At 47.4% G+C, this 21,223-nt stretch overlaps 1 protein-coding gene across 1 annotated transcript in view; it reads right to left on the bottom strand.

Annotated features, from left to right (window-relative positions):
- DNAH17 (dynein axonemal heavy chain 17) overlaps positions 1 to 21,223 on the bottom strand; it is a 7,556,186-nt gene that overhangs the window by 3,501,436 nt on the left and 4,033,527 nt on the right. The window lies entirely within an intron of this gene.

Genomic DNA, 21,223 nt, shown 5'->3' on the forward strand with positions numbered 1-21,223 from the left:
TGTATGGGAAATGTGGGTGCTTATGTCTGTGTGTAAGTCTGTGTGTATGTCTGTGTGCATGTATGTCAGAGTGTTTGTGTAGTAGGTGTGTGAGTGTGCGTGTAGGGGGCTGTATTTCAATGTTGGGGGGTTGGGGAGGGGGGTTCTGCCACCTTTGGGGGGTGGTAGGGGGGTCGTGGGTGTGGGGGAGGACTCTGGGGAGGGGGAGGGGGGAGGAGGAGACCCCTATCAGTGCCAGGGAAGGAATTTCCTGGCACCAATAGTGCCTCCACCATGGATTTTGTGGCAGTACAGAACCCCACGAAATCTATGGCGGTATGCGGGGTTGTGATACCGCCGGCGGTGTAGTGACAGCAGCCGGGCTGGCGGTCGTTACCACCCTGACGGTCGGAGTGGAGAAGTGGCGTTTTGGCATGGCGGTCACCACCATGCTTGTAATTTCATTTTGTTTACCGCCGGCCTGTTGGCGGTATTACCGCCACTTCTCCACTGACCGCCAGGGGTTGTCATGAGGGGCATAATCTAGTTGCAGATTACTTACCTTTGAATTTCCCCAGGCGTCGGACCGGATCTGGAGATTTTTCTTCAAGCAGTGCCTCTGCACGCCATCAGGTGACGTTGGTCAACTCCGTGGGCGTCGTTGGCGCCGTGCTCGCCGTGATGACGTAGTTGCATATAAAAGCTACCCCGGCGCTGACGTCAGTTTCTTTTCACGACTTTCCAAGCCAGTACCGCAAAGCCATGAAGAACACTGAGAGTGGTGCACCAAAACTACGGCCCTTAAGGAAAAGTTCCTGTCCCTAGAAATCAGTTCGCTGTGCGGGGAGGATGGTCGGGTTGGTAAGGGTCTGCAACTAGAATATGTCTCTACCAGATATTTGTGGTGGGCCAGCGAACCAAGATCACACCAAAAAGTCCTGCAGGACCGAACGGCCAAAGTAGCCGTTCCTTTGGACCTGATTGTCTAGGCAGTAGTGCTTGGTAAAAGTGTGCAGAGATGCCCACGTTGCTGCCTGACAAATATCCAGAACTGTAACGCCCGTGCTAGCGCTGTGGTAGCAGCAGTAGCGCTGGTGGAGTGAGCTCGCAAACCTTCAGGAGGTTGCTTTTTGGCCAGAGCGTAGCACATTTAGATGCATAAGAGTACCCATCTTGAAATGGTTCTCTTCTGCACTGCCTTCCCTTTCTTTGCACCCACATATCCCACAAAGAGTTAATCGTCCACCCGGAAGTCTTTGGTACGATCAAGATAAAACACCAACGCTCTTTTTGGGTCCAGACGGTGGAGTCTCGTCTGTTCATGAGAGGGATGTGGGAGGTGCATAAAAGGTAGGCAAGGTGATGGACTGTCCGACATGGAAGGGTGTCACTACCTTAGGTAGAAAAGAAGCCCTTGTGCGAAGCACTACTTTGTCAGGATGTATGGCAAGAAAGGGTGGCTTAGATGACAGAACCTGGAGTTCACTAACTCTGCGGGCAGAAGTAATGGCAATTAGAAAGACAGTCTTTATAGTTAAGAGCCTTAGAGGACAGTTGTGAGTGGTTCAAACGGGGAACACATAAGTTAATTTAAGACCAGGTTGAGATCCCATTAGGGCATTGTAGGAAGTTGCCTCTGTATAAACTATTTCAAAGTAAGAAATAGTGTGCACAGAGTCCAAGGGTTCCCCTTAGAGGTAAGATAGTGGCAAAAAGAGATAATTTTAATGCTCTATTTTGTGGTAGTGTGGTCGAGCAGTAGGCTTATCAGAGGGTAGTGTTAAGCACTCGTACACACACAGGCAATAAATGAGGAACACACACTCAAAGACTTAACTCTAGGCCAATAGTTTTTTATGTTGAAAAATATATTTTCTTAGTTTATTTTAAGAACCACAGGTTCAAGATTTACAGTTAATACTTTAAATGTAAGGTACTTCACTTAGATACTTTAGGAACTTTGAATGAAAGCAATATCCCATGCAGTCTTTGTAAAAACGGCAATAAGCTATTTCACAAGTGGACACAGTGCAAAAATCAACAGTTCCTGGGGGAGGTAAGTAAAGGTTAGTTTTGAAGGTAAACCACTTACAAGTCTCAAAGTTGGGGCATAGGCAGCCCACCGTTGGGGGTTCAAGGCAACCCCAAAGTTACCACACCAGCAGCTCAGGGCCGGTCAGGTGCAGAGGTCAAGGAGGTGCCCAAAACACATAGGCTTCTATGGAGAACAGGGGTGCCCCGGTTCTAGTCTGCCAGCAGGTAAGTACCTGTGTCCTCAGGGGGGAGACCAGGGGGTTTTGTAGAGCACTGGGGGACACACAAGTAGGCACACAAAACACACCCTCAGCGGCACAGGGGTGTCCAGGTGCAGTGTGCAAAGCAGGCGTCGGGTTTTGTATAGGTTTCATTGGAGGGACCCGGGGGTCACTCTAGCATTGCAAGCAGGCACAGGGGGTGCTTCTCGGGACAGCCACCACCAAGGGACTAAGCAGAGGGTCACCTGGGGGTCACTCTTGCACTGAAGTTCGGTTCCTTCAGGACCTGGGGGCTGCGGGTGCAGTGTTGGTTCCAGGCGTCGGGTCCCTTGTTACAGGCAGTCGCGGTCAGGGGGAGCCTCTGGATTCTCTCTGCAGGCGTCGCTGTGGGGGCTCAGGAGGGTCATCTCTGGTTATTCACAGGCTCACAGTCGCTGGGAAGTCCTCCCTGAGGTGTTGGTTTTCTGCAGGTCGAGCCGGCGGCGTCGGGTGCAGAGTGTAGAGTCTCACGCTTCCGGCGGGCAACGTACAGTCTTTGAAAGTAGTTTTATGTTGCAAAGAAGTTGCAGGTTTTGAACAGGGCCGCTGTTCATGGGAGTTTCTTGGTCCTGTAGTCCAGGGCAGTCCTCTGAGGCTTCAGAGGTCACTGGTCCATGTCGGATGCGTCGCTGGAGCAGGTTTTCGAAGATGGAGACAAGCCGGTAGGGCTGGGGCCAAATCAGTTGTCGTCTTCCTCCTTCTCTGCAGGCTTGTAAGTCAGCAGTCCTCCTTCTTTCTTCAGGTTGCAGGAATCTGATTTCCTAGGTTCTGGGGTGCCCCTAAATACTGAATTTAGGGGGGTGTTTAGGTCTGGGGGGGCAGTAGCCAATGGCTACTGTCCTGGAGGGTGGCTACACCGTCTTTGTGCCGCCTCCCTGTGGGGAGGGGGCACATCCCTAATTCTATTGGGGGAATCCTCCAAAAGCAAGATGGAGGATTTCTCAAGGCAGGGGTCACCTCAGCTCAGCGCACCTTAGGGGCTGTCATGACTGGTGGGTGACTCCTCCTTGTTTTTCTCATTATCTCCCCTGGACTTGCCGCCAAAAGTGGGGGCTGTGTACAGGGGGCGGGCATCTCCACTAGCTGGAGTGCCCTGGGGCATTGTAACACGAAACATGAGCCTTTGAGGCTCACTGCTAGGTGTTACAGTTCCTGTAGGGGGACGGTGTTAAGCACCTCCACCCAGAGCAGGCTTTTGTTTCTGTCCTCAGAGAGCACAAAGGCTCTCACCCCAGGGGGTCAGAAACTCGTCTCTCAGCAGCAGGTTAGCACAGACCAGTCAGTCCTGCACTGAAGGATTGGGTAAAATACAGGGGACATCTCTAAGATGCCTTCTGTGTGCATTTTTTAATAAATCCAACACTTGCATCAGTGTGGGTTTATTATTCTGAGAAGTTTGATACCAAACTTCCCAGTATTCAGTGTAGCCATTATGGAGCTGTGGAGTTCGTTTTTGACAAACTCCCAGACCATATACTTAATACGGCCACAACTGTACTTACAATCTCTAAGAATAGACTTAGACACTGTAGGAGCATATTGCTCATGCAGCTAGGCACTCACCTGTGGTATAGTGCACCCTGCCTTAGGGCTGTAAGGCCTGCTAGAGGGGTGACTTACCTATGTCACAGGCAGCATTTTGTGTGCATGGCATCCTGAGGGGGATGCCATGTCGACTTTGCCTTTTTCTCCCCACCAACACACACAATCTGCTATGGCAGTGTGCATGTGTTAGGTGAGGAGTCCCGTAGGGTGGCACAACATATGCTGCAGCCCTTAGGGACCTTCCCTGGTCACAGGGCCCTTGGTACCACTGGTACCTTTTACAAGGGACTTATCTGTGTGCCAGGGGTGTGCCAATTGTGGAAACAATGGTACATTTTAGGTTAAAGAACACTGGTGCTGGGGCCTGGTTAGCAGGGTCTGAAGTACTGTGTTTTTCAGAACCCAGTGGTGCCAGGGAACACACCCTAAGACTTCGAGTCCTTCCTGTTTCAGACTACAGAAACACAGAGTCTTCTTGGTGAAGTCAAAGATCTTGTTTATTGGCTGCAGCCAGTAACAGGTATCCTAGAAGTACAACACGGTGTATATTCTCAGGAGACTGCCGTCATTGCAAAGCTAACCTTCTCTTTTATACAGAATATTATGCTTTAGGCAAACATCCCTTATTTTACAGTTGACCATTCACATATTTTCACTACAAAGAAAAGGCAGGGTTATGATGACATGCCCATATTTCAGTTTGTCCAGCCCTCAATCAATTACCCGGCAAGGCTCCGTACTTTCATCAGATATCGACGGACCCCCAATATAAACAGGCACCTCCTCCTTGTAAAGCAAGTCATAAAGAAAGAAACAGGGACAGGTGTGTGTAAGATTAGGCATGGTTTGTGTGTGATGAAAGGTTTTATGATGTGTTGTGCCTTGATACTAATCTCATTCGGCCACTGGGAAAGAAACTGGCCGAACAGGTTTGGCTTCAGGCAGTGGAGTCAGCTTGCCCAGGTCACAGAGGAGTCAGCAAAGATGTACGTGTCCTTCAGACTCATTTTCAGCATTAGTCATTGGCCTATGTGAGGGCAATCACAAAATGGCTGTCGTTTAAATGGAACACGAGGGTTCAGGACGGAAACACTGATATTCTGGTGATTTCGTCACCCGAATATGAATACAATACTTGTGCATAGTATTCTAATCATTCTCGGTCTGCTGATACCAAAATCGTTGTGATACGACGATGTTTATAACACGGGTCCAGAATTTTCAGTACCACAGACCCTCCTTTTTCCCTTACATAGGCAATAACCTATACTCACGCTAATCTGAGTCCAGGTCTATATTCATAAAGTCGTTGAGATATTGCTGTAGCATCATCCTATTACTTAGCTCGTCTTTTGATACAGGTTTCCTTACACACAATGTAGCACAGAGGCCACATATTGCAGGAGCACACTGTACACACAGACAGGACAGGAAAAGAATGGCTCAGATCATCCCAATGACTACCAGAGTCTTCCATCCCCAGGCGGATATCAGCTCCCAGAACCACCCCATCAATGACCAATCTCCTTTATCCACGTGAATAGATTCGGAGATCTTATGCAGTTTGGAAATGGCCTGGTAGACTGTCGGAGCGTTATCTGGGATGAAAACACAGCAACTTGATTGGATCACTTTACATACCCCACCTCGGTCTGCAAGTATGACGTCTAATGCGACCCTGTTCTGAAGAGTCATAAGGCGATCCAACTGGAGCTCAGCAGTCAAATTACTAAGGGACCGGCGGTTTCAACTACCGTGGATTCAACCACCCTTGTCAATTGCCTTATGTTCCTGCTGTTAACCATAGGACCCTAAAACGGCAGAAAACCCTTTACGAAATCTCCAAATTCTTGTCCTGTAGTGTCTTCTTTACTTATGACACCTCTAACTATCCTTGTCTTATGGTAATCTGCCGCGGCCGTGTAGGTGGGAAGTAACAGGAACGAAACAAAACATGTGCCTGAGAAGTCAGGGGGCAACCATGTATAGGCTCTATTATGGCAGATGAAATAGGTACCCTTAGCTGCTAAGAACGAAGTAGAAGTCTGAGACGCAAAAACATATGTTTCAGTGCAGATACTTTTCCCTAACTGAGCTCTGGGATTCTTGCCATTACCTTGCAGACATAGGTGACCCTGATGGGGTACAATCCAAATCGGGGAGGATCTCTTTGCTTGCTGGTTCCCACTCAGAGTAACTCCATATCCTGTTATGTTCCATCCAATATATGCTAGTGTCTCATCTCTCGGGATAGTCTTATAGGAAATATCTTCCCTAATCATATCTACTATACCCTTAGCTAGAGCACTATTCTTAGGATTATCTTTCACAGAACGTAGAGGGTTGGCTTCATACGTGTATATGAACACCGTTCTATATGCCCACACAGAACCATTATGGCTGAAAGGCAGGACCAGATAAGGGATACCTTTATCAGTAGTATGAGGCATAAGACCACACACCCAACAGTTAGTTGTGTTCACTACTAATTGGTGTTGGTGTAGAAGCTGAATGAATGAATTGTTGACAAATTCTAATCTTCTGGCAGACTCGTGTTCACGCAGGGGGTGAAAAGAATGCGAGGAAACAGTAGAAGGAGGTATGGGCTGTGTAATGGGTGCAAATGTCACTTGAAAAGAGAATAAAACATATCCTATTAAAAAGTCATTACACTAAGCAACATGAAAATACATAATATCAAAAATCGTTTCTTTGTCATTATTATACACATTCTGGCTTTAAAGTCCATCTGTCTGGCAGGTCTCTCATTCTTGAAAAACTCCATCCTCTCTAAATGCTGCTCGCGGTGGTAGGGTGTTCTATGCTAGGGAATGCTTCTGTCAGTCCAGGGCAACTCCCTTAGACCGACCAGAACTGTCGACCTAACGTCTTCAGCTGCACTCCAAAGACTTGGGCAACCACGACCCTACAGCTGAACCCGGATGGCGGTTCGAAAAAGAAAAAAAAGAAAAATGAGAACGTTTCTCAGATGAGAGAGCCGCACTTTTAAAAAAAATAGCAAAGGAACGGGAAAAAAATTATTTGTCCTTAGTTCTTGGTCTCAAATTATAACGGCTTTTTCCAGGTACTGTCTGGTTCTGGAACAAGAGTTCAGGCTCTGTAGTGTTCAATCGAATTGACGGTGGCACAGCTTCTTGCAAATTATTGTCACTTTCTCGTTCAGAAATTGTTCCTTTTACACGTGCATCGCTAAATGGCAAAAAACAAGGGCACAGTCTCAGTCTCAGAGTCAGCGATCCCCTCCTGGACCCACCGGTCATACGGTAGAGGAAAAGGGACCCTCTTTCAGTGTACGCCGTGGATCCAGTTCTTTTTCCCTTCCACTCGAACAGCTGATCTTGTTGAGAGAAGGACGAGGTGGGGGCCGATCCAACGGGGCTGGTCATTCTTTGTCCGCTGGAAGTTCTTGACCACCCCCCATGATCCAGGATCAATAAGATGTCCTGGAGCTTCAGAGACCTGAGGCAGAGTATCGTGAACCTGTTGGTGTAGAACACGCTATTTAGCTGTCAATTCATACAAATAATCAAGCAGTACAGGGTGTTCGATCTCACTGAATTTTGTTGGTCTTGGCACTCCCCATATGTTGGCCGGGCGGCCGAACACAATTTCATAGGGACTAAGTCCCACTCGCAAATGCACAGTCATTCTTGTTGATAGGAGTGCTAAAGGCAGAGCGTCAGGCCATTTAAGACCAGAGCTCGCTTGTATCTTTGCCAACTTCAGTTTTAGCGTGCCATTATAGCACTCTACTAGTCCAGCTGATTGGGGGTGATTTGCAGCGTGGAATTTTTGCTGGATACCTAGCCCCTCACATACTTTTTTCATCACTCGACCCACAAATTCACTCCCATTATCACTCCAGACCATTCTCGGCATTCCAAACCTAGGGAAGAATTCTTTGGCAAGGGCTTTAGCTGTGGATAAGGCAGTGTTGTCTTTTAAGGGATATGCTTCTACCCATCTTGAAAAAGCACAAACAACAACGAGTACGTATTTCAGATTGTTGCACCTTTCCATGTGGATGAAATCTAGCTGCAAAACCTCGAACGGATACGTTGGAGGCGCAAAATGACCAGCTGGAGTTGGGGTTCCCCTACCAGGATTGTATTTCAGACACACCATGCAATTCTTGACCACATTCTCTGCACATTTAGGAATTCCAGCATTTTGCCATACTGGAGCCAACAACTTACAAATCCCTTTCACACTGATATGGGCCATTCCATGAGCCATTGTCACCACTGCAAGCACATACGCATTGGGTAACAACCATCGCTGATGTTCTGACAAGTCAACCCAACAACCATTTTCATCCAATTTACCCGTACTTTCTTTCCACACATTCAACTCTTTCTCTGAAGCTTCAGCTTGAAGTGACTTCACACCCTCTATCGTATCTTCACACATTCCAACGTCACCAACCCATCTTGCGGGGCCTGCAACATACATTCGATTCATCACATCTTTTGCTGTTTCTTTTGCGATTTCGTCAGCAAATGCATTGCCACGACCGACATCATCAGTAATCTTCTTGTGTGCACTGCATTTCACAATCGCAACTTGTAATGGCAAGGTCAGTGACTCGAGAAGCTCATTCACCAACTGACCATGCTGAATTTTAGCTCCATGCGAAGTCAGGAACCCACGTTCTTTCCACAATCGTCCAAAACTATGGGCCACACCAAACGCATACTGGCTGTCGGTATATATGGTTACTTTCATTCCATTCGATAACACACACGCTCTCGTAAGTGCAATCAGCTCTGCTGCTTGAGCTGAATTATGTGGTATACGTGCAGCTTCAACAATCGTATGCAAAGTTGTGACAGCATATGCTGCAGTCGTATCACCATTCGGAAGGTTGAAGCATGAACCATCCACCCATAAGGTACCATCACATTTTACAAGAGGAGTATCTTTAAGATCTACTCTCCCTTTCGTTTCTTCTTCTGTCCTAAGAAAACAATCATGTTGTTCAACATCATCTGTCTCTACTGAAATCGGCAATAACGTGGCTGGATTCAACGTATTGCACCTTTTTATGTGCACATGACTCGCTAACAGTGTCAACTCGTAACCTGACAATCGAGCACTAGTTAAATGCTGTGTCTTGGTCCTGTTTAACAACGTGTCCACTGCATGTGGAACCATCACAATCAACATATTATTCATCACTAACCCAGCAGACTGTCGAATAGAAACAGCTGCTGACGCTGTGGCTCTCAAGCAACTCGGCAATGCTTTAGCTACCGGATCCAAAGTCGATGAAAAATATGCGCATGGGCACTGCTTGTCTCCAAAAGACTGTGTCAGCACTGACAATGCACAACCCTCTTTCTCATGGACATACAGTGTAAAGGGCTTACTGTAGTCGGGGGTACCCAACACAGGAGCCGAACACAATGCATTACGCAATTCGGAAAAACTTTTCTGACAATCTTCAGACCACGGAACGGGGTTCGGTGTATCTTTATAGGTCAATGCTACCAAAGGTTTGGCCAGCAAAGAAAAATTCGGTATCCATTGTCTGCAGTATAATGTAATGCCCAAGAAAGCACGTACTTCTCTCTGTGTCCTTGGCACACTCAATTTTGCAATTGCCTAAATTCTTTCTGAGGTCAGTTTCCTTCCCTCCTTCGATAAGAAATGACCTAAGTAGGTCACTTCTTGTCGACAATATTGCAGTTTTGAAAGGGACACTTTGTGATGTAAATCAGACAAATGACGCAACAACGACAAGGTGGCTTCTTTACAAATCTCTTCAGTATCTGTAGCGACTAGCAAATCATCGACGTACTGAATAAGTGTAGCGCCGTCAGGTAAAACAATTGCATCAAGGTGTGTTTTTAAAGCCTGACTATATATTGATGGACTTTCACAGTAGCCTTGAGGAGCGCGTTTGAAGCGGAAACTTCGGCCTCCTAAACTGAAGCCAAAAATATCCCTGCTCTCCTCGGCAATCGGGATGCTGAAGAAAGCATTCTTTAAGTCAATCACCGAGAACCAGGTGGCGGAAGCTGGAATCATAGTCAATAGGGCAGTGATATCAGGAACAACTGGAAACTGTGGCACAACTATTTTATTTACTTCTCTAAGATCAATCACGAGCCTGTAAACAGGTGGCTTAGAGGGGTCAGTACGTTTCAAAACAGGCAGAACAGGACTATTACAAACGTTGCCTCTTGTCTCTTCAATTACATCTTTTTCAATTAAATCATAAATGATCGCTAGCAACGCCTTTTCACCTTCACTAGAGATCTTGTATTGTTGAATGCGTGGTAATTTAACATTGGCTTTCAATGTCACAACATAAGGTGGTATTTCCAAAAGACCCACATCATTAGGACCAGTAGCCCAAATGATATCAGGAAGAAACGACAATTCGGTCGGAAGTTTATCCTTCGACAAATACATTGGAGAGACCATTTTCCTACCCAGTGTAAGTTGTACTCCCGAAGGAGAACAATATAATGTCGCATACAATCTTTTCAACAAATCCAATCCTAACAAGTTTTCACCACAACCTGTCGTCAGAATAAGGGGTGCTTCCAATTCACAAGGTCCAACAGAAAGGGACATAGGACTAGAAATCGGGTTCCTAACCGGTGCGCCAGAAAAACCTACTGAAACATTCATCTCGCCAGACAAAGGTGCTGCCAGGGAGTTTTGAGTGCATAATAGAACTCTTTGTAGCACCAGTATCCAACAGAAAAGGCTCCGACACACCTGATGTAATCACCTTAACATAAGGTCCATTCTGATCTACTGGAACTAAAAAAACTCCCTCTCTTCGTCAATGGCTGTCCTAGCAATTATTACCTTCCAGATTCTCATCTTCTGCATAGTAGTCGTCAGCATAGTACTGAGCCGTCCTACCAGACGCGTTATGTTGCTGGTCAAAACTATTCATTTAGTTTTGAGACGGAAAGGAACGCGTGTTCTTGGGGAAACTTCCACGTCCTCTACCTCTAGGAGCTTGTTGAACACCTTGACCTCTTGCGCCAGAAGCACCATTCGTACGCTGTAACAAAATAGGACAACTATACTTGAAATGACCCTCTTCTTTACAATATGAACACTGATTGGGACCTACAGGAACACGTGGTTGAGAAAACTCGAACCTTTGCGAGTTTCTCTGGAACTGTTGAGGTTGCTGATAATTACTCTGACCACCACGTGGCGGATACGCCTGTTGTAAAAGAACCTTCGTCTTTAATTCTTTAGTTTTCTTGTCTGCTCTATCCTTCTCATCTTTATCCCTATTTTCGTAGTACTGTGCAGTAGCCAATATTTGTGCTGAAGAAGAAACGGCCCAAGAACTCTCTGAATCCTTCAATTTCTTACACAGCTCGGCAAGCAAATTGTGCACAAACTTGTCGACGAACAACCGTTGACCACCTTCTGTACTCATATCTTGACCACTGTGGTCGATAAACGTTTCCTCAAACCTGGTGAAGAAATCAGACACTGTTTCATCTTTTTTCTGCTTACACGCAGACAATTTATCCCAATTCACACGCATCGCAGGCATTAAAGTCTTCATGTAAGTAATGATCCTAGCAGGCAGTTCTGCTACCAAAGGCTCAGGCTTGGCACCACCAACTTGTCTATCATTTGCAGCACTAATATTAGCCCATGAGTCACCTAACTCTTGCGCATGATCTGTATGGCGAATCAATCCCCACAAAGGCTGTGGAACAACATTTCCAAATAACATGTCTATGTCGGCTAAATTCATAATGCATGAGTCTGCAGTCTGTGATAATTCCTTATAATACCCTGCAGGGTTTTTACGGGGATCAGGCAAAGTCTGCTTAAGGGCTAAAACTTCAGCTTGCTTCCACGGAACATGTACCCAAACACGCTGAAAATGAGCTGGGACAGCATCAATTTGATTAGCAACATCAGCCGCAACGGCGTCCTTCCATACCGGAGGGACTTCTCTCATTGGGTACTGTCGCACCTTTTTTTTAACAGAGGAGTCATGTTCGAACAATGACTGAGAAGGATCCTTATTCCTAAAGGACAACAACGTCGCAACTGCTTTCTCAACATCGGAACCCACAATCGTGCCCTTTTCAAACTCAAACCGTACACGGCACAAATCAGGCGGATTTGTTTCCAAATCATTATCCTCCAATTCCTCACAAAAGAAAGCACACATTTTCTCAAAAACGTATCTTTGTTTCGGTGCTTCCCATTGACGGAAGACATCCATAATAGACTCTACATCGTATCTTAAAGGGTAAACAACCCATTTACGCGCCATACGGTCAAACATTTCTCTCTCGAGAAGAATTAGGCAGTTGACTACGCGACTGCTTACGCTCCGAATCTGGGGTCACACCAGACGACCCAAAGAGAGGAAATATAAGGCTGGCAACAGTATCTGTCATTCTCTGTCGGACAGAAGGAGAAGTTGATGAAAGAACAGGAGGAAAAACAGAGGGAGGCAAGGCAGACGCAGAGGCAGACGCAGAGGCAGTATCAGGAAGAACACCAAAAGAGGCAGTCGATGTAGTACATAAAGTCGTAGTAGGTACAGATGAAGCAGGTAGCGAAGTCGGCGGCCCTTGAAGGGGCTGCGCCATAGTAGTAGGAGCCAACTGAAGAGGAGCTGGCGGCTGTGGAAGAACCTGAGGCACAATAACCGGAGGTTGCACAGCTAAAGGTTGCGGAGGTGCTGTAGCATTTTGCGCATAAGGGGTGGCGAACTCAACAAGTGTGACATTAAAGGATCTTTCTCAAGTTCTTTTGCTGCATCTTGCTGAAGAAGCAGAAAAACTGGATAACATTTATCGGTCACCATTTTACGTTGCCTGTGCAACTGCTCATTCATCTGTTCTTCTTCATCATCTTTAAACTGCATGGCAGCTTGCATTATCGAGATACCCTCTTCCCTCTTATTTCTCTTTGCTAATTTAATTTCCTTCTGTTTGGCTTCCTTACGCCATAGGCGGAAAGAGTCAAACATCGCCGGCCGGGCTTTCTTCTTAAAAAGTTTAACCTCCAGATTATCCAGAATCTCTGTGTCAAAACTACCATATTGGGGCCATTTTAAAACACCATCTTTCCTGGTGTATCGGATCCATACTTCATTATATGTGAGGGAGCCTATGCCATGTTTCACATATAGTTCATAGGTTGGAGTTCCAATCGGAGGAACCGGACACGAGTCCTCCAATCGGGAATCCCTATTATAACCAAGACAAAACAAATTTCCATGTCTGCTAAGACCAGGCATCTTCGCTCTCCAGTCTAGCTTCAAACTTCAAAGGATTATCGAATACGATAGTCTCGTGAATACACGAATCCCTCGGCAGTTGACCATTCACATATTTTCACTACAAAGAAAAGGCAGGGTTATGATGACAAGCCCATATTTCAGTTTGTCCAGCCCTCAATCAATTACCCGGCAAGGCTCAGTACTTTCATCAGATATCGACGTACCTCCAATATAAACAGGCACCTCCTCCTTGTAAAGCAAGTCATAAAGAAAGAAACAGGGACAGGTGTGTGTAAGATTAGGCATGGTTTGTGTGTGATGAAAGGTTTTATGATGTGTTGTGCCTTGATACTAATCTCATTCGGCCACTGGGAAAGAAAACTGGCCGAACAGGTTTGGCTTCAGGCAGTGGAGTCAGCTTGCCCAGGTCACAGAGGAGTCAGCAAAGATGTACGTGTCCTTCAGACTCATTTTCAGCATTAGTCATTGGCCTATGTGAGGGCAATCACAAAATGGCTGTCGTTTAAATGGAACACGAGGGTTCAGGACGGAAACACTGATATTCGGGTGATTTTGTCACCCGAATATGAATACAATGCTTGGGCATACTATTCTAATCATTCTCGGTCTGCTGATACCAAAATCGTTGTGATACGACGATGTTTATAACACAGGTCCAGAATTTTCAGTACCACAGGTCCCAGCACACTTCTCAGTCAAGTCAGCATCAGTATCAGGCAAAAAGTGGGGGGTAACTGCAACAGGGAGCCATTTCCTTACAGGCATGATGAATGGCGTAGGAGGAAAGAGATGTGTGAGGCCTTTAAGAAACCTCCCACCTATGGGAGATTTAAATAAGGAAGGCTGATCAGGTAACCTTAAGAAAGCAGAGATAGCAGAGAGTTATCTCTTAAGATTACCCAAGGTGGAACCCTGCCGGGCAAGGGAAAGAATAAAGAGAAGCACTTGAGAGAGAGGAGCAGATAGAGGATCGACAGAATTGTTGATGCACCATGCCATAAATTTCTTCCAACGACAGGCGTATACAATTTTGGTTGAGGGGCACCTGGCTGCCAAGATAACGTCACAGACTTCGTGTGGCAAGTCGAAAGACGTCAACTGTCGCCGCTCAATCTCCACGCAAGAAGTCGCAGAGTTGACAGGTTCGGGTAGAGGACCTTCCCCTGCTGCTGCGACAGAAGATCCTCCCGAAGAGGCAATCTGATCGGAGGAGCTATGGCGATGTTCAAAAGCTCGGGATACCAGACTCTTCGTGCCCAGTCCAGAGCCACCAGTATTACTTGGGCCTGGTCTTGCCTGATCTTCTTCAGAACTCTTGGCAGAAGTGGTACTGGCGGGAAGGCGTACAGGAGGCCTGAGTTCCACTCGCGACAATAAGCGTTGCCGAGTGAGTGCAGCCTTGGAAACTCCTACGAACAAAACAGCTGACATTGCGCGTTCTCTACGGAGGCGAACAAGTCTAACCAAGGTTCTCCCTACTGTAGGAAGTGACCTTGTGCCACCTCCGGATGGAGACGCCATTCGTGGTCGACCATGCATCGTCGGCTGAGTTCATCTGCTCTGGCATTCAAGGAGCCTGCCAGGTGTTGAACCACCAGGGAAATGCCCTGATGTTACAGCCAAGTCCAGAGATGAAGGGCCTCTTGACAAACAGTCCACGACCCCACTCCGCAGTGTTTTCTGCAATACCACATGGCGGTGGTGTTGTCTGTGAACACCTGCACTCCTTTCCCCTTCAGGGAGGGAAGAAATGCTTTCAATGTTAGTCGAATCGCTCGGAGCTCCAGATGATTGATATGGAGTCCGGTTTCTGCTGGAGACCAGATGCCTCTGATCTCTACCTCTCCTATGTGGCCACCCCATCCCAGGAGTGATGCATCTGTCACAACCTTAAGATCTGGTTGGGGAAAGATGAGGGATCTGCCCTTGACCCAATCCTGATTTGTTAACCATCACTGCAGGTCTTTCGTAGTCCCTTCCGAGAGCTGGACCTTGTCAGAATGATTCCCCTGATGCTGCACCCACTGGAACTTCAGGTCCCACTGCAAAGCCCGTATATGCCATCTGGCATTTTGAACCAGCAGGATGCAGAAGGCCATGAGGCCCAGCAACCTCAGAGTCATTCTCACCGAAATCCAGGACAGAGGCTGAAACATCGGTATCATAGCCCGAATATCCTGGACTTGCTTTTCGGGAGGATATGCCCGAAACTGCACTGTATCCAGAACAGCTCTGATGAAAGGGAGCGAATGAGAAGGAGTCAGGTGTGATTTCAGCACGTTGATAGTGATCCCCAGCGAATGCAAAAGGTTCGCCGTAGTCTGGAGGTGGGAGACGACTGTCTGGGGCAATTTCGCCTTCAACAGCCAATCGTCGAGGAAGGGGAAGACTGGGACCCCTAACCTGCAAAGATGAGCTGCCACCACTACCTTCAACTTCGTGAACAGCCGAGGGGCACTGGTAAGGCCAAAGCGTAGCACGGTAAACTGAATGTGCTTGTGACCTACCATGAATCGCAGGTAACACCGGTGGGCCGGCAAGACGGGAATATTGAAGTATGAGTCTTGTAAGTCCAGCGCTACCATCCAGTCTCCGGGATCCAGGGCAGATAGGACCTGAGCCAATATCAACATTTTTACCTTCTCCTTTTTTAGGAAGAGACTGAGGGACTGAAGATCTAATATAGGTTGAAGACCTTTGTCCTTTTTCGGAACCAGAAAGTAGCGGGAATAGCAACCACTACCTACTTCTGGCAACTGAACCCTCTCTATAGCTCCTTTGGCCAAAAGGGTTTGGACTTCCTCGTGGAGAAGCGCCATATGATCCTCCAATATCTGACTGTATAAAGATGGCAGGGCTGGAGGAGATGTCTCAAAGGGGAGGGAGTAGCCCCTTCAAACAATTTGGAGTATCCACCTGTTCGAGGTAATGGCTTGCCATTGGGGCAGGTGATGGCATATCCTGCCACCTACAGGCTCCTGATGTACCTGTGGACTAGAAAGGCTTGGAGGCTGAGGAGGGGGCGCGGGTGGACTGGGCAACCTGATGGCTCCCTGATCCCTGGGAACGTGGGATCCTGCGTCTGCGGCCGCACAGGGGCTGTACATTATGCACGGGTCTGTGTCCAGGTGGAAAAGGACGCCGTTGGGTGCCCCTTCTGTAGCCATGAAAGGGGCGAAAGGAGGAATGCTGGGGTCTAGATGCGGGCGCGAGGTCAAGGGACCGGGCCGTGGCTTGGGAATCCTTAAAGCGATCGAGCGCCGAGTCTGCCTTGTCTCTGAAGAGACGTATGCCTTCAAAGGGCATGTCCATCAAGGATTGCTGGACATCCCCCGAAAAGCCAGACATTCTCAGCCAGGTGTGGTGTCTCAATGCCACCGTCGATGCAACTGATCTGCCCAGAGAGTTGGTCGTATCCAGTCCAGAACGAATCCTGAACTTAACTCCATCCCTCCCATCTGTTACGGCTTGGGACAGGACAGTCTGGGTCTCCTCCGGAACTGCAGGCAGCACTTGTGCGACAATATCTCAGAGAGTATGGGAATAGCTGCCCCTGTCCTGGGTCTGGACCAAGTACCCAAAAGGATGTCTGTCAGTGCTTCATTAAAGGGTAAAAGTGGCTCTGAAGAGGAAGACCCCTGCTGAAGCACGTTGGTTAGGATGTTAGGCCTAACTTCCACAGAAGGAAGCTCGAGGTTCAGGACCTCAGCCCCCCTTCTTACCACCATAGAGTAAGAAGCACCCTCCTCCGTAGCCACACTAGGAGGAGAGAGCATACCGGTGTCAGGGGAGGTGTCTAGTCCACTGGCATCACCCAAATCCTGCACCCAGTCCATTTGTGGGTCAAGCTGGTATTCTAAAGGGTCCAGCAACTCCTCCATACTCTCCCCATATCCATACCCACAAGAATAAGGGTCTGGATCAACCCTGGGCCGAGGAGAGCCCATAAAGAACGGAATTGGTGTAGTTCCGGCTACGGGTCATCGGGTATGAGGATAGGATTGACGTTGATTGTGGGCTGAACCAGCGTTGGGAGCATTGACATTTGACCCGACGCGGGGGAAGGTTGCTGTGGCATGACCAGCATTGGGACGGATCTGCAATTGGATCCAGAGGGGCCCTCCGGAGCCGAAGCCGACGGCTTTGAAACTGAAGGGACACCAACTGACTCACCTGTGCCTGAAGACTGCGAAGGTGGGTCGGTCTGCCCAAAAATGAGGCGCATCACCTCGTAAAATTCTTTGAGTTGGGCAGGGGTGGCTCCAGCTCCAGTGGGAAGCGCAGAGTCGACCCAGAAGAAAGCTCCATTGATGGAGGCCTAGAGCGTTGACGCTCTTCCCACGTCGTATCATCCGATCGACCGGGTGAAGTCGAAGAACGCTTATCTTTCTTCGACTTCTTTTTTTTGTGACCCGAATGTCCCAATGACTTGGAGGACAAAGAGTGGTGGTGACTCTGCGGCCGGTCTCGAGACCTTCCACTTGAACAGGACCGTGAGCGCCGTGGAGCCGAGTGTCAGGCCGCCATGAGCTTTAAGGGCCACTCCTTCAAAGCCTTCGTGTTCATGGCCCGACACTCGGAGCACAACTTCAGGTCATGATCGCGCTCCAGACACCATAAGCACATGAGGTGCGGATCCGTCACTGACATAGATCGGTGACAGGAGTCGCAGGGCTTGAATCCGGTCTTGTGGGACATCCCTCGACGCATCCACGAACTCGTCAAAAATACGACAAAAATGTCAACGTAGTAAAAAAATTACTGAGGTAGCTCTTCTCTGGATCTGCGCGTAGGCTGGCTTGGAAAGAAAAGAACTGACATCAGCGCGCCGGGGTGGCGCCTATATACGACCGCAACGTCATCACGGCAAGCACGATGCCAACAATGCCCATGGAGTCGACCAACGCCACCCGACAGCGCGCAGAGGTACTGCTCGAAGAATAATCTCCGGATCCAGTCTGACACCTGGGGAAATTCAAAGGTAAGGAATCTGCAACTAGAAGTCTCTATCAGATAATGCTTTTTACAGTTTGATCCAGGGCTTCACCAACATCACAGAGCCTTGCACCAAACTCTTTTCTTCTTCTTTTAATTTCTAAAGAAAATGCTAACGTGGAATAATCTCCCATGGTGAGTGGGCATGTAGTGTTTTTTCTGTATCTTGCCACCAGGGTTTGCATGACAGTGACGGAGAGTAGAAAACTGCTATGTGTTCGCCTATCTTAATTGGGCTCATGAACATACAGCCAATTCTGGCCACAGCGGAGAAGGATTAGTCACCACCATGGCTAAACTATGGTCCGTCCACATTTAAACAGGGTGGGCGGACCACTTTGTTGGCAGGGAGGAAACACTGTCGCCATTGTGATGCAGTTCCCTCTCCACCACCATATAAATCAGGCCCAGAGTAACCCCATCTGCCAAACTCTAAATAAGGCCCATAATCAAGGTCATGGGAGAATGCAGTTGCAATGGCTTTGATGTCTGCAGACACTAGTCGCTGTCAGGGAGACCAGATCCTCGGGCCAGCGCACATTCCCAACATGTCCACCACTAGACAGCTCCAAAGCTCCGATAGAAATACCGCAGAGCCTGAGAGAGTCCAAGTGGGGGAAAAGGGGATTAGGTAGGGAACAGCTGGGAAGGAGACCTGTAGAAAGCAAGAGGTTAAACAACTCAATATCAAGATATAATCACATTGACTTTCAATAGACTACGGTTCTAAGAGTTCTCATACTGTAACCATGGATAACCTAAGAAATGACTATAACTAGACCTCAAGAAATCCAGGTACTTGCAAAAAATCAAGAATGGGTTAATACAATGTTTCATATGAGCTTTTCATGAAATATCACATAGGGCCAGATGTAGCAAAGCTTTAGCGAGTCGCAAACGGCGAAAATCGCCGTTTGCGAGTCTCTAAAGCCACTTTGAGATGTAGAAATGCATTTTGCGAGTCGGAATCGACTCGCAAAATGCATTTCCGAGTCGCAAATAGGAAGGGGTGTTCCCTTCCTATTTGCGAGTCTCAATGGTATGCATTTTCATTTGCGACCGCGGTCGCAAATAAAAGCGCAGTTACCATCCACTTGAAGTGGAAGGTAACCCAGGTGCAAACGGGAAGGGGTCCCCATGGGACCCCTTCCCCTTTGTGTCTGGCACAAAAATTCATTTTTCAGAGCAGGCAGTGGTCCAATGGACCACTACCTGCCCTGAAAAATACCGAAACGAAAGGTTTCGTTTTTTTTTTTCAAAGTGCAGCTCGTTTTCCTTTAAGGAAAACAGGTTGCACTTTGAAAAAAAAAAAAAACTGCTTTATTTAAAAGCAGTCACGGACATGGTGGTCTGCTGTTCCCAGCAGGCCACCATCCCTGTGAGTGCCCTGAATCGCTAATTGCAACCCACCTCATTAATATTAATGAGGTGGGTCTTTGCGACTCGCAGAAGGTGTCTGAGACACCTTTCTGCATTCCAAATTGCGAGTTGCAATTTGCGAGTCGCTGGGACTCGCAAATTGCAACTCGCAATTTGGAACCTACCTACATCTGGCCCATACTGTCTAGAATACAAGAACCTTCTAGAATAATGTTTCAGAACAAACGAACGAGTTACTTACCTTCGGTAACGACTTTTCTGGTGGATACATTAGCTACCTGTGGATTCCTCACCTCATGAATACTCCCATGGCGCCAGCATTCTACGGAAATCTTCTTACTAGTCTCTGCACGTCGACGAGGACGTCACTGTCTCGCACGCGACGCCGTCTGACGTCATACAGGCAATAAGAGGTCCTCGACGACGTGCGGACGTCAGTACCAATCATTTTTTACGTGCATGAGAACAACCAGGCAATGCAATGAAAGAACAAAGCAACATCCATTATATTGTAAAAATACACCACATTGTATGAATAACTGTAAATCTTTTTATGTACATATATATATATATATATATATATATAAAACTCTCTCTTTTAAAATATATACACACACCAAGTATATACATAAAGATATATACACATATACCCATATATATATATAAATATATTATATTTATACATCTATTGCACCCTCAAAGACCAAGAGGAGCACACTCAAGGATTACTTGGCAAGACCATAAAGGCAACGGGGAGGCGGGTGGGACCGTGAGGAATCCACAGGTAGCTAATGTATCCACCAGAAAAGTCGTTACCGAAGGTAAGTAACTCGTTCTTCTGATGGATACAACTACCTGTGGATTCCTCACCTCATGAATAGAGTCCCAAAGCAGTACCACGCCCGGCGGTGGGTGCCTAAATGGTCAAACCAAGAAATCCTGCAGCACTGACCGTGCAAAATGGCCGTCCCTTCTAACCTCAGAATCTAAACAGTAATGTTTTGCAAAAGTGTGAAGGGACGACCAAGTTGCGGCCTTGCAGATGTCGACCACAGGAACACCTCTGGCTAAGGCCGAAGTGGCCGACTTAGCTCTGGTGGAATGAGCTCTAATGCCCTCAGGAGGATCCTTCTTTGCCAAAGAGTAACATATTTTAATGCAAAGAACAACCCACCTGGATAGTGTTCTCTTGTGGACTGCCTTTCCTCTCCTCTTGCCCACGTATCCAATAAACAGCTGATCCTCCAGCCTGAAATCCTTTGTTCTATCGATAAAGAAGCTCAACGCTCTCTTTGGGTCCAGACGGTGCAGTCTTTCTTCCTCTTTGGAAGGATGAGGCGGAGGATAGAACGTGGACAAAGTAATTGCCTGAGCCAAATGGAAGGGTGAAACAACCTTCGGGAGGAAAGCAGCCTTGGTCTTCAACACCACCTTATCCCCATAAAAAGTTGTATAAGGGGGTTTTACTGATAAGGCCTGCAACTCACTCACTCTCCTTGCTGATGTTATAGCTATCAGGAAGACTGTTTTTAAAACCAAATACCTCAAGGGGCAAGAATGCATAGGTTCAAAAGGGGACCCCATAAGGAAAGTCAGGACTAAGGACAAATCCCATTGCGGCATAACGAATGGCTTTGGAGGATATTGATTTAGAAGACCTTTCAAGAATCTGATAACAATAGGGGATTTAAATAAAGATGGTTGGTCTGGAAGACATATGAAGGCTGACAAGGCCGATAAATAACCTTTAATGGTAGCC

This window comes from Pleurodeles waltl, chromosome 7 (genome assembly GCF_031143425.1).
Source record: "Pleurodeles waltl isolate 20211129_DDA chromosome 7, aPleWal1.hap1.20221129, whole genome shotgun sequence".
Taxonomy (NCBI): Eukaryota; Metazoa; Chordata; class Amphibia; order Caudata; family Salamandridae; genus Pleurodeles; species Pleurodeles waltl.